This window comes from Manis pentadactyla, chromosome 7, assembly GCF_030020395.1.
Source record: "Manis pentadactyla isolate mManPen7 chromosome 7, mManPen7.hap1, whole genome shotgun sequence".
NCBI classification, from domain to species: Eukaryota; Metazoa; Chordata; class Mammalia; order Pholidota; family Manidae; genus Manis; species Manis pentadactyla.
Window position 1 is genome coordinate 98,643,319 of NC_080025.1, and position 12,250 is coordinate 98,655,568.

The 12,250-nt window shown below is 41.7% G+C and overlaps 1 protein-coding gene across 2 annotated transcripts in view; it reads right to left on the minus strand.

The window, feature by feature from the left end:
* The window catches only part of OSBPL3 (oxysterol binding protein like 3), a 200,758-nt gene extending 188,834 nt beyond the window's left edge, over window positions 1-11,924 (minus strand). For both annotated transcript variants that reach the window (XM_036877960.2, XM_036877951.2), the window contains exon 1: window positions 11,553-11,924. The gene's annotated coding sequence lies outside the window, so the exon portion shown is untranslated. The remainder of the gene's footprint in view (window positions 1-11,552) is intronic.
* Between the last annotated feature and the right edge of the window lie 326 nt (window positions 11,925-12,250).

Consider the following 12,250-nt stretch of genomic DNA (forward strand, 5'->3'; position numbering starts at 1 on the left):
CTTACTTTTTGTAGGCAATCCATAGAAGAAAGCTACTGTCATTAACATTGTAGGGTCCTCCTTCCTCTGTGACTAGTTACCCCTCCCTTACCTACTCTCTGGGTGGCATTTCCCAAGACACCACGGGCATCCCCCTTTCTCTCCTGGAACCCATCCAAAAGGTTGTACAGATTGCGCCTCCCTTAGAAACTTCAACTGCCATTCCACCTCAACTGCTGACTCCCAGAAGTGATCACCAGTTTTGCCCTCTCTTCTGAGTTACCTGCTGCATCTCTACTGATACCACCTATACAATCAAGCTCAGCAGGTTCAAAACCCAGAGCATTCCTTTTCCTTAAGACCTATTCATCTTTCCACTTTCCCCTATACTCATCAATGGCACATTAAATAACAGTCACATAGGCCTGAAACTCTGCAGTTACTTTTTCTGTTTGCTTTATATATTTACTCCAGAATAAGTAATACACTTACTTGGAACAAAATTCAAAAGGTGCAATATAAGCCTCACATGTCCTTTTGCCACCCATACTCCCTTTGGGAATCTGGTGTTACCAACCTCCTGTGTATCCTCCAAGAGACATTTTATATTTATGATACAGTGGGTACTAGTAAATGTTTATCAACCAGCTCTCTGAAAAAACAGAAACAAAAACAAACAAAAGCCCTGAGTTCTTGCCTTTCCTAATTTCCATGGTGTAAATACTCCTACCATGGCCAATTTCAAACTACCACCACAAAGTCATTGACCAAGGAGTTGGAAAGAAATGCACATAATTGGTTCTTATAAGCCAGCGCAAGACGGCTTCAGCCCACCAGTTTGTGAGTATGTATACATATGAGTACATATGTACATGTTTCTGTACGTATACTTAGAAAATGTTATATGTGGATATACTTTTACTCAAATTGAAGCATACCATACATACCTTGGTATAGATGACATGCATGCCATAACCTGTATGTACTACATAGCTCGCTTTGTTTTAAACGCTAAATCTTGAGACTGTTCTGAACCAGTAGACATAAAGCTGCATCATTTTTAACTGTCCATTATTTATTAACCAGTCCCTATTGATGGACAATTAGGTGATTTAAATATTTTATTCATTCAAACAATGATGCAATAAATAACTTTGCACATATATCATTGTGTACATTTATGTAACTGTAGTATGAAATTCATAGAATTGTTATGGCAGGTAAGGGGTACATGCATTTGCAATTTTGATGGATCCTCTGCAATGGTTGGTTCTACACAGAGCCTGGAGAAACTGAAGTTCCATCCACTCAGAAATACCTATTTCCTCAAAGAGGTATTGACAACACTGTTATCATATTTTGTTATATTTGCCAATCTAGTAGGTGAAAAATAGCATCTAAGTTTTAATTTGTATTTCCTTTTTATGAGTGAGGTTAAAGTTTGCATATGTTTAGAAGTTATTTGTATGCCATTTTTATAAACTGTTCTTATTGATTTGTTATAGTTCTTTAAATATTGATGTAATTATATCTTTGCAGCATGTATTACAATTACTTTTCTAAATTTGTTGGTTGTCTTTTGACATAGCTAAAAAAATTTGGCCCTGCAAAAATTATATGTAATCAAATGAATCAATCTCTAAAGCTTCTGGATTTTGTGTCATAGCTTAAAAGGGTTTTCCAACTCCATTTTCATTAAAATGATACTTTATGTTTTCCTAGTTGTTCTAATGCTAAAGTTTTGATCCATGTGGAATTAGTTTGCTGGAAGGGATGATGTATGGCTTTATTTTTAACCTAATTATACCAACACCATTTATTCTCTCTATGCCCACTTCTCTGCTAAAGTGTCTCCCATTGCTCTTTCTGTGCTCCTATAACACTTCAATACACTGTTCAAGGCAAGTATTACACCCCATAGTATCATCTTTGCTTCTCCCTCAACCCCGTCTCCCAGTCCCCTAGTTCCTAGGGGCTATCATCCTCACTTTCCAACACTTCTAAGTCGTCTTTGCTATCTTCTACCATTGGAACCACCCCAGTTTAGGTCTCATCATGCTTGTACTTCCAGCCTTTGACCTTCTCTAAGATAGCATCCACCATGTCACCTCTTTATTCACTGTCTATAGAATAAAGTCCAAACCCTTACTATGGGATTCAGGATCTACTCCAGTTGGGCTTCAGCCCCTCTCCATTCTCATATACTGTCACTTTTCCCATTTAAAACTGTCCTTCTCATCAAACTGGACAGTTCATCACCCCTTAAAATGCTACACCTTGGCTCATCCTGCATTCTCTGCCTGGAATGTCCTTTCTACATAGCCCTCCACTCCCTTCCTTTGTGTCAATCTTATTGCGTCCTTCAAGGCTTGACTCAAACTCCCACTTATCTGCTAAAGCATCTCCCATTGCTCTTTCTGTGCTCCTGCAGCAATTGAAAACACTGTTTAAGGCAAGTATTACACCCCTCCTTGTCTCCCGGTCTCTCACAATTGTGTTTTTATATCTGTGTCCCCAACTGGAGTGAATGTTCCTTGACAGCAGGGACTATGACTAATTTTTACATGTTCCCTGCCTCTAGGTAGCACCTTACATAATAAATTGTTTTAAATAAAATAAAAATGCCTTAGTCTGGTGTTCTCAAACTTTACTGTGTGTTAGAATCACTTGAAGGGCTTGTAAAAACAGATTGCTGGGTCCCTCCCATGGAGTTTCTGATTCAACAGCTCTAGGGTAGGGACTAAGAATTTGCATTTCTAACAAATTCCCAAGTGATGCTGATGGAGCAACTTCTGGAAGGACACTCTGAAAGCCACTGCCTCAGATCATACCTCAACCTCAAATTGAAAGCCTTTATAAACTAGGACATAGTACACCCAAAAACCTCATGAAAGAAATTCTCTTGAGCTGGGTGTCATTTAAGTATGTGTAGAGATTTCATCTTGTCCATCCAGTTCAGCCTAAAAAGACAGTAATTGGCCAAAGACCACGGAGTTAGAGGCGTTCCTTGGTTTGGCTCTATCTCTGATCTCTGACTCCCAGTCCAGTGCTCTCCAGACACTGAGGGGGCCTCTGGTCAAGGCCTTGGGGTAAAAGTAGAAAGGCCTAACTGTACCCCAGCTCTGCCACTTGTTTCTCTTTGTGACTGTGGTTAACCTACTTAAGCCTCTCTAGGCCTGTTATAGCAGTTCTTTGAGTGGAAGCAACAGAATCTGGCAAATGAAACCAAAGCAAATGTCTTGGGAAAATACCAGTTTAAGGAACTAAAGGGAGGCTGGAGAAGCACAGCTTCATGGGATTGGAAGCCAGAACACAATGTGGTATGGACAGGAATGGGCTGACCTGGACGCACCCTCAGCGGCAGAATCTCCATGACCCTTGGGATTGGACCAGAGTCCAGCAAGAGGCATGTGACTGGCCTGACTCACAGGACCACCCAATGGCTGAGGAGAACAGGACCCCTTGTTCTGGTCCCAACAGACTATCTGCAAAGGCAAGAAGTGATCCCTCAAATGGAAATGAGGAAGGATAAATGGATGTTGTACAACCGAAGAGCACGTAGTTGCTCCCTAACCTGGTCCCTGGTAAACAGGAATGATGACAGCTACCTTGTAACTTACTGAATGATGTACTAAGTAAAGTGTAAATAAAGTACTTAGCTCTTGGCACACAGAAAGTGCTCCAGTTACTGGCTGTCATTGTTACTACTACTGTTCTTTGTAATTATCATCACCACCTTTAAAGGCAAGCTGGTTTCTCCATTCCCTAACAACTCTAACAAGCACCAGAGGACATCTCAGTTAATTCTCTATATACTAGAAATTTGCTTAAAGCAGCTCTGAACCTGTGAAAAAAAACCAAAGTGAGTCTTCCCTATATTCTCTGAGGCCTCCAAATACCCCCTAACTCATTTCACATCAGATGCTAGATAACTGAGCTACAACTGGAATTGGAGCCAGCACATATTTTATGCTACTTTAATGGCTGTGCAGGAGAATAGGTTGTTAGATCGCATTTTTTCAGTTACAAAGGGGGTAAAAACTTAACTTTGGATTCGGTTCCCAGGAGGAAATAAACAAACCTGAGTGTAGCATCAGGGAGAGCAGTTCAAAACCTCAGAAAAGGAGTTAAAAACCCCTTCCTCCTCCCCAGTTCCTCCTGGCCTCCTGCAATTAACAGAAACACACCAAAAGGGCAGGGCTTCACTGTGTGGTTCTCTGAGGATTCCCCTTTCCTCTTCCTTCTTCAGACCAGCAGCAGCCTGAGTCCTCACAGACAGAAAAATGGACTTTTCTCCCCAGGGTCCCAATTAAAATCCTGACTCATTCTTTGAGCTACATTTCCCTATTATAATTAACAAATTCTCTGTGACTGTTTAATATCTCTATTCCCCTTCTAACCTGTAAGCTTTCTGAAGGGGGATTCCACATCTAATTCATCACTATATCCCCTGCACATTAAAACCTCAATGTATAGGGGGGATAGTGTGTGTTCATTAGTGTTTGTACATTAAATACATATTAAATGTATGAACAAAAATCATGCTGCATTCTTTCATTCTAGGGAGGCATTTACTTCAAGTTTAATAATGTTTGTGAGATTTTAAAAAGGTATTAGTTAGCTTCTACTTCTATTTCAGATCACTGTCTACCACAAATGATTTGGAGAAGACTGTTTTATAAGACTTAAACTGAACTCTGAATTTCTTGTATTACAATATTTGATATTAAGACAGAAAACAAGTATGGGAATCTTTAATAGTACTGCATTTTAATACATAAATGGAAAAGTGTTTGACTTATGCATTAAAAAAAAGATTTTAATATCTTAATGACAGAGAGTAAACAAAGTGATAAACCTGATTTTATACTGACAGGCACAGATCCCCTGATGATCTCTTGCTGGGCTCCTCATTGCAATTCGATTCTGTTCTTCTTTATAGTCAAGCCATTTTTCAATTCAAGTACACTCCCTTACAATCTCAGAAATCACAGGTGAGTAAGAATATCCTCTAGGGTTATTTGTCTAGCCCACAACCCCTCAGAGTTTATTACCTCTGCTATTACTTTGTGAATAAACACAGACATCTAGATAGTGGCATACTGTATATCTAAAGAAATTTTATATGAAAGTAATTTGCTTCTCAGCTTTAAATCCACACATTATTATTTAAGAATCATATCCCAAGGGTCTTGCCAAGTCTAGAAACAATTATATTCTGACTCCCAAACAAACAGATTTTGGCAGAGGTCTTTAAAGCAAGTCCAGGAAAATGCAATTTCAGGGTATAAACAATATGACAAAGAACAATGAAATTATCACTGCATTTTCTACATTTTTCCAAGATGAAGGATATAGCTCATAAACTTCAAAACAAAAGAATCAGATAAATAACTAAAGAAGTATCTCTTGTGCCCCCTCATGCTGCTGTTCCATTGGTTATAAAAGAAACTTTAAATTTTCACATAGATGAAATAAACCCAGGAATGACATTGGAAGGCTATACAGTCTGCCTGCTATAATTTTCTACACAGAATCATCTTTGAATAAATCAGTATTTGCCAATCTTCTCATATAAGAGAAATCCTTTATGAAAATATTTTACTCCAAACTTTTTCTAAAATTCAGATGTCTTCGATTTTTTAAGCTCATTATGAAGATTTCAAACATAAGAGTCCACAGCAGCACTGTCCACAAAAATGTAATATGAACAGTATATGTAATTTTAATTTTTTAAGTAGCCAATTAAAAAGCATAAAAGGAAGTAAGTGAAATTAGTTTTAATTATATATTACCACCATGGTATAGCTAAAACATTATCACTTGAACATATTAACCCTTAGTAGAAAATTTGGGGGATAATTTTACATTCTTCTTCATATCAACTCTTCAAAACTCAGTGTGTATTTTTTATACTTACATCTCAGTAAGGATTAGCCACATTTCAAGTGCTCAACACCCACTTGTGGTCAATGGCTGCCCTATTGGACAGCAGACATAGAGAACAGCATTAAACAATCCATGAACTTACCACCCAGCTTCAGTCATCATGAACTCACAGACAGCTGTTTCCTCTACACTCCTTCCCCACCCCCAGATTATTTTGAAGCAAATCCTAAAAACCATAGCATTTCATCCATGTTCAAATTTCCTGATTATTTCATAACCTTTTTAACAATTGATTTGCTCAAATAAGATCTAAACAATCCACCATGTGGATCTCTATTTAATGACATCAACATAAACACTTTTAGTATAATGCTTTACTCATCCAGATTTTTATTACCAGGTACTGTTGTAGTCCCAAAACACAATAACAAACAAGACTCAAAGGAACTTCAGATTTCGTTCATGACAGCACATTAATATTGCTCCAGAAAGCTATAAAAATACAATACCAGTTCTATCAACTGGCAAGTAGGTAAATAAAAAGCATTATAGCCCTTGCACTGTTCACCATTAAGAACTTACTCACTATGTAAGACCTTGTTCACCATGTAAGAATTTGTTTGTTATGCTTCAGAAGATTGGAGACTGTTGAGATATAGGCTTGGGGTTGATTAATGACTGTGCATTGAGTCCCCTATACAGAATTTTATTGTTGTTAACAACCATTTGATCAATAAATATGAGAGATGCCCTCTAAAAACTAAAAAAAATAAAAAATAAATTTAAAAAAAAACATTATATACATGCAATGGGGTGTTATTAGGCAATAAAAAGAAGTGAAGTACTGATCCTACTAGGCAGAGATGAATCTTGAATACAACATGGTAAGTGAAAGAACAAAAAAGACCACATACTGTATGGTTCTACTTAAAAGAAGTGTCCAGAGAAGGCAAACACATATATGGACAAAAAGTAGAGTAGTGGTTGCAGGCTAGTGGGGGAGACTACTAATGGGTGCATATTTCTTTTGGGGTGATGAAATGTCCTAAAATTAATTATGGTGATGATTGCACAACTGTGAATAAACTAAAAATCACTGAATTGCATACTTTAAATGAATGAATTGTAAGAAACGTGAACTATACCTCAATAAAGATGTTATTTTTTTTAAAAAAGAAGTAACTGGATAAAGTATACTACATTCACACAATGGAATACTACCCAGATATAATAATAAGAAAACTCCTTAAAAAATGAAAATTTCAGTGACCAATCCTCCTTTTCCCAGGCCACTTGATCCAGAAACTCTGGGTGGGGAGCCTAGGTAGGGAAATTTTTTTCAAGATACCTAGGTGGTTCTAATGTAAGCCAAATGAGAGCCAGTGGTTTCAGGGAAGATTCAATCAAGTGACCAACAGCTACAAAACAGTATGATAACTGGTCCCTATAAAATGGGTAGGCACAGAGTGCTATGAGTGTCCTCCAGTCTCAAGGTACAGGTGGCAGAGGAAGATGTCTGACAAGTGACATCAGAGCTGGAACATGATGGATGAGAGGGAATTAGGTGAAAATAGGAGAGGAGAAAAGGATTATGGAGTCCAGATTATGAAAAAAACTGAGAGGCCAGAGCATATTATGCATGGCCTTGAGGATACAGGTAGGGTGCTGAATTTAGTTCAATGTGACAGGACCACAAAGAGCAAAGTAGTGAGTGATGAGCGTGAGCTGGAGCTGATTCACAGAGTAGATCATCTAGTAAGTCAGGTTAAAAATGTGAATATATACTGTATATATGAACAAAATACTACATATAAGATACAAGGTATTTATTTTACATACTCAAATATGTTTGTTTTGAGCATGGGTTTGAGACCTTGCAAAATCTCTACAGTGAAAACAACAGAATAGCTGCTTTCAATGGATTTAAATAATTAGAAATTCTATTGTTTCATCATAACTTGACGGAGGCATTACAGTATTGTGAATCAAAAAGAAACAAAATGCCACATTCCAATTCTTTTCTTCACAGAGTAGTCTAACAGAATATAACCAAATATAATTGTTTCATATTTGAATACATTTGAATAAATAACTAGGCCAGGAAGCACTGGAGTCGGGGCATGGGGGTTATATGAGAGGAACAAAGTGCTAAAGGAAAAAAAGAAACTAACATACTCAGTGGTCAGAAACCTACTGGGGGCTCTCATGTTTTTAGTTTTTTTTTAAATGCTGAGAGATTGAGTTCAGAGAGATCATTCTAGCAGAAGTGATTTTAAACTAGGCCTTGAAAGACCTGGGTTTTCACAAGAGACAATGAAAGAGCTTTCTAGGCAGACAAGAATGTATGGACAAAGGCAAAATGCTAAATAAAATTCAGGCTACCAGTGCACAGGGTTAGAGAACAATGGGGTAAAGACACAGCCCATACTGCTGGATCCTGACTTCAGGCTGAGGCGTCTACACTTAAATGGGGAGAGAAAGGACCTGGGTTTGAGTTTCAGCTCTAGCTTGTGTTAGTTGTATAGCTGTTGCAGACTTAACTTTACCTAGCCTCATCTGGAGACTGGGAGTATAATAACATTTGCTTTGGTGTTGCTCTGAGGATTAAACACAGTAATTCACATACAGCATTACGGAAGTATCTGCACAAGAAGTTCAGCAGCTACTGCTTCTGTTATTAACATTACTATTATTATTAACCAAATAAGTCACTCAAGAATTGTTAGCAGTGTAATGACAGGATTTAAAGAATTTACCTATGATATGAAGGAGAAACTGAGGGAGGAAAATCCACCTGTGAGCAACATTAGGACAGAGAACAGAAGTCCCTAAGAGCCTGAACTAGAAATGTGCAGGGACAATGGTAAGAGATGGATAAAAGACACTGAGAAAGAGAGAGACAAAAGTTGGGGTGAGCGTAACATGATCTCAACAGTCAGGACTGGGAAGTCAAGAAGGAAGTTTACAGAGGAGTGGGCTAAAAAGTTGATGAGTAAGATGAAGACAGGAAAGGAATTCACAAGAAACCATAAACAACTCTCAATTATGTATGGAAGGCTATTTCAACTTAACAGCCTCCATCATCTCTAGTGTCCCACACCCCCATCTCTTCTGTGGGCTTTATAGGTTGGAGGATTCTCCAACTCTCCCTGGAGTACCCCTGAAATGGAATTCACAATTAAGAAAATACAGCACTGCTGAGAGGCACATTATAAATAAAACTCTGGGTTATCCAGACCCTCATGCAGGGAAAACATTGTACTATCCCCTAAAATTGGAAGAGAAATAAAAGAAAAAAGAGATCCCTAACTCCTTTCCACCCCTATCTTGCCATTAGTCCTTTAACAGATAACCCTGACATTCTTGTCTAACTTATCCTTGCCCTCAGTTTCACTGCAAGAATACAAAGAGTTGAAATGTAGTTATTTCACTAAAAGGTTGCTGCAGAAGTTTTTGGAATTAGTTGTGGTTTCTAACTCTCCATTATACACAGGAAAAAGAGGACCTAACTGGCTTTCCTGTACTTTCCTTAAGAGGCATAAAGCACTACTGTGCTCTGAATTCACTTACCACAGGGGTAGTAAAACCCACTGGATTTCTCTTTAGAATTTCCTTTCCTCCCATATTAAAAGTCTCCCACCTACCAGGCCCACAAACCATAAAATCAACCACAAAAATCAATGGCAGTAAGAGTCTCAACAATTCAGACAATAGTACAACCAAACACTTGATACTGGCAGCAGAAAGTTTATAGCCCAACCTCAGATGGTTTAAAAAACATTGTATCATTGTACTCTATCATAATAAGTTAACATCTAATTACATAGTTAAAGCAGGAGACATTTTGGTGTAGTGGAAGGAGCTAAAGTTTTTGAAGCAGAAAGAATATTAACAAAATCTAGCTCAGCAGTTTACTCTTGACCCTGTGCAAATTCCTGAACCTGGATGCAGTTACTTCATCTGAAAAATGGCAATAACTTCACATTATCAAGATGGTGAAGACTATGAGATAATACAGCCTATAGCAGTCTGATAGTAACTAGCCTACAATGTAACTACTAGCTATTATTCAAATTATATCTCCAAAATGATAGAACAACAGATCTTCTTTTGGCTAAGCAATATGGCATTTGTTACAAATAAAGCTAAATGTCTATTGGCTATGATGATGGAAACCTCTTTAGTTTCTTGGAAGCAGCACAACACAATAGTGAGAAATGGGCTGAAATTCTAGTTATGCCAGGATAATCTTGGGGAATTGGTTAACCTGCTAAAGACTCACAGTTTCCCATCTGGTTAGAAATACCTAGCTAATACAACTATTGTAATGTTTAATGAGGCAATATATACAAAGTTCCTAGTACATATCCAGTTCTTAGTAAGTGTTCAATCCATAGTAATTATTGGCATTTGTTAATTTTCCAAGTAGGAAAAAAAAGGATAAACAAACATGAAAATCACAACCAGCTTAATTAAGTCACCATTCCTCACATTTCACTGAGTTTTCATTCATTTATTCCACAAATGTTTCTTGCACACCTACTGTGGGGGGGACACTGTTTTTGACATTGGGGATGGAGTATGAAGACGTTACTGCTTTCTTGGAACGTCCATTCTGGGATGTGGTGGAAGGCAGATAGTAAACAGCCCACGGAGGTAATTTCAGAGAGGAACACCGTGAGGCTATGAGGAACACCAAACAGGCTGGGAGTGCTAGCCAGCTGGTGGAGGAGGTCATTTAGCTTGGGTGCATTTCGGCCCAGGCCTGCCTGACTGGTCTCCTTTGACCAGAAGGGGGACTTCACCTTACATGATGCTTGCTAGTAAAGACTGGATTATCAGAAATCTGACCTACACTTTTGCAGCGGCAGCTTAAACTATTTCTAAATGCTCCCATCCCAGTATTCAAACTTCCTGAGGGTCAGTGCAACACCTGAGAGGCCTCAGGTTCCCAGACACGTCACAAGCGACAGCTTCACAGCCCCCTCAGCTCAGAGTCCCGACTAAGGAGACTGGCAGTTTGCGAGACCGAGGAGGCACAGTACAAATGTACAGTAAGTGACTGGCAAGTTGCATTTCCGAAGGAAGGCAGCGTGCGCCTGGCTTAAATATCTGAACGATCTACGACAAAGTCAGTTTATCAGTGACTAGAGGCTACAAACGCTTCCTAGGACCCTGGTAAGTCAGAAGAGGCCGGTGTCCTCGGCCCCCAGCCGGGGCGCCGGGGAGCAGAGCAGGCCAGCGTCGCGCGCGTCCCCCCGGCACGCCCCATCCCGCGGATGTGGTAAAGCCTCACACTCGGCCCTCTTAAAACAGGTTTCCTGTGCCTCTCGCCCTAGCGCCTCGGTCCCGGCTGCCCAGGACAGCCCCTTCGCGCCGCATCCCCCGGCGCCGCCACCCAGGCCGCCGCGCTCTGCGCCTTCTCGCCGTCAATATCGGCCCCAGCGCTCCAGAGAAAGGCGCTCTAGGGTCGGCAGCCCTGGGGCCCTACCTCGCGGGAGGCTTGCGCCGGCACCGAGAACGACCTCCCGGGCTCACGCGGTCGCACCGGCCCGGAGACTGGAGGAAGACTCGGTCTGCGGAGGCTGGTGGCGCCCGCAGAAACCGCAGCCCTTCCGGGCCCGCGCCGCCGCCGGGCCCCCACCACATCCCAGCACCACTGCGGCGGCCGTCCCGGCGCCTACCTGTGCGCCCTGGCGCCGAGGACGCCGCCTCGTTCCCCGCTGCTCCGCTCCGGGGTTGGCCCACAGACCCGGGAGGAGACAAACCAGGTTCCTCCGGTCCCCCCGCAAAGCACAGCTGATTGTTCCTGTACCAGCCGCAAGAGACGGAGACAGGGTCGGCCACTGGCAGACGGACGGCGGGGCCGGCGTCCGCGGAGCCCACTAGCCGCCTAGCGCTCAGGTCCCCCAGCCGCGGACGGCTCGTCGGCGCAGCGACTGCGCGGCCCGTTCCCAGTACTTTGCCCAGAACTTCTCCGCGCGCCGCCGAATTAGCAGGAGGGTGGGAGCGAGCGGCAGGAGAGACAAGGAGGAGCCTGCGCCCGCCCTGGGGGAGTGACTACACGAGGAGGGCGGGGAGGGCGCGGTGGGCGGGAGGGGCTGCTGAGGGACCCACACTCCCACCAATCAGGAGTCGATCCCGGGGAAGGGGGTGGGGCGATGCACTGGAAGTAGCGGGAGGATTCCATGACGCAGTCTACGGAGTAGAGACTCCGGGTTCCCAACAGGTGGGAAGGGCGGAGGGAGGTGAGAGCTGCCACCTGGACGGGGAGGGACTCCCCTCGGCCGGCGCTCTGCGTGCGTGCTGTAGGCGCTCAATAAGTGTCGTCGCTTGACGTTTCCGGGCCAGAGAAGAAGGAAGAACTTGGGAGGCAGGGGCT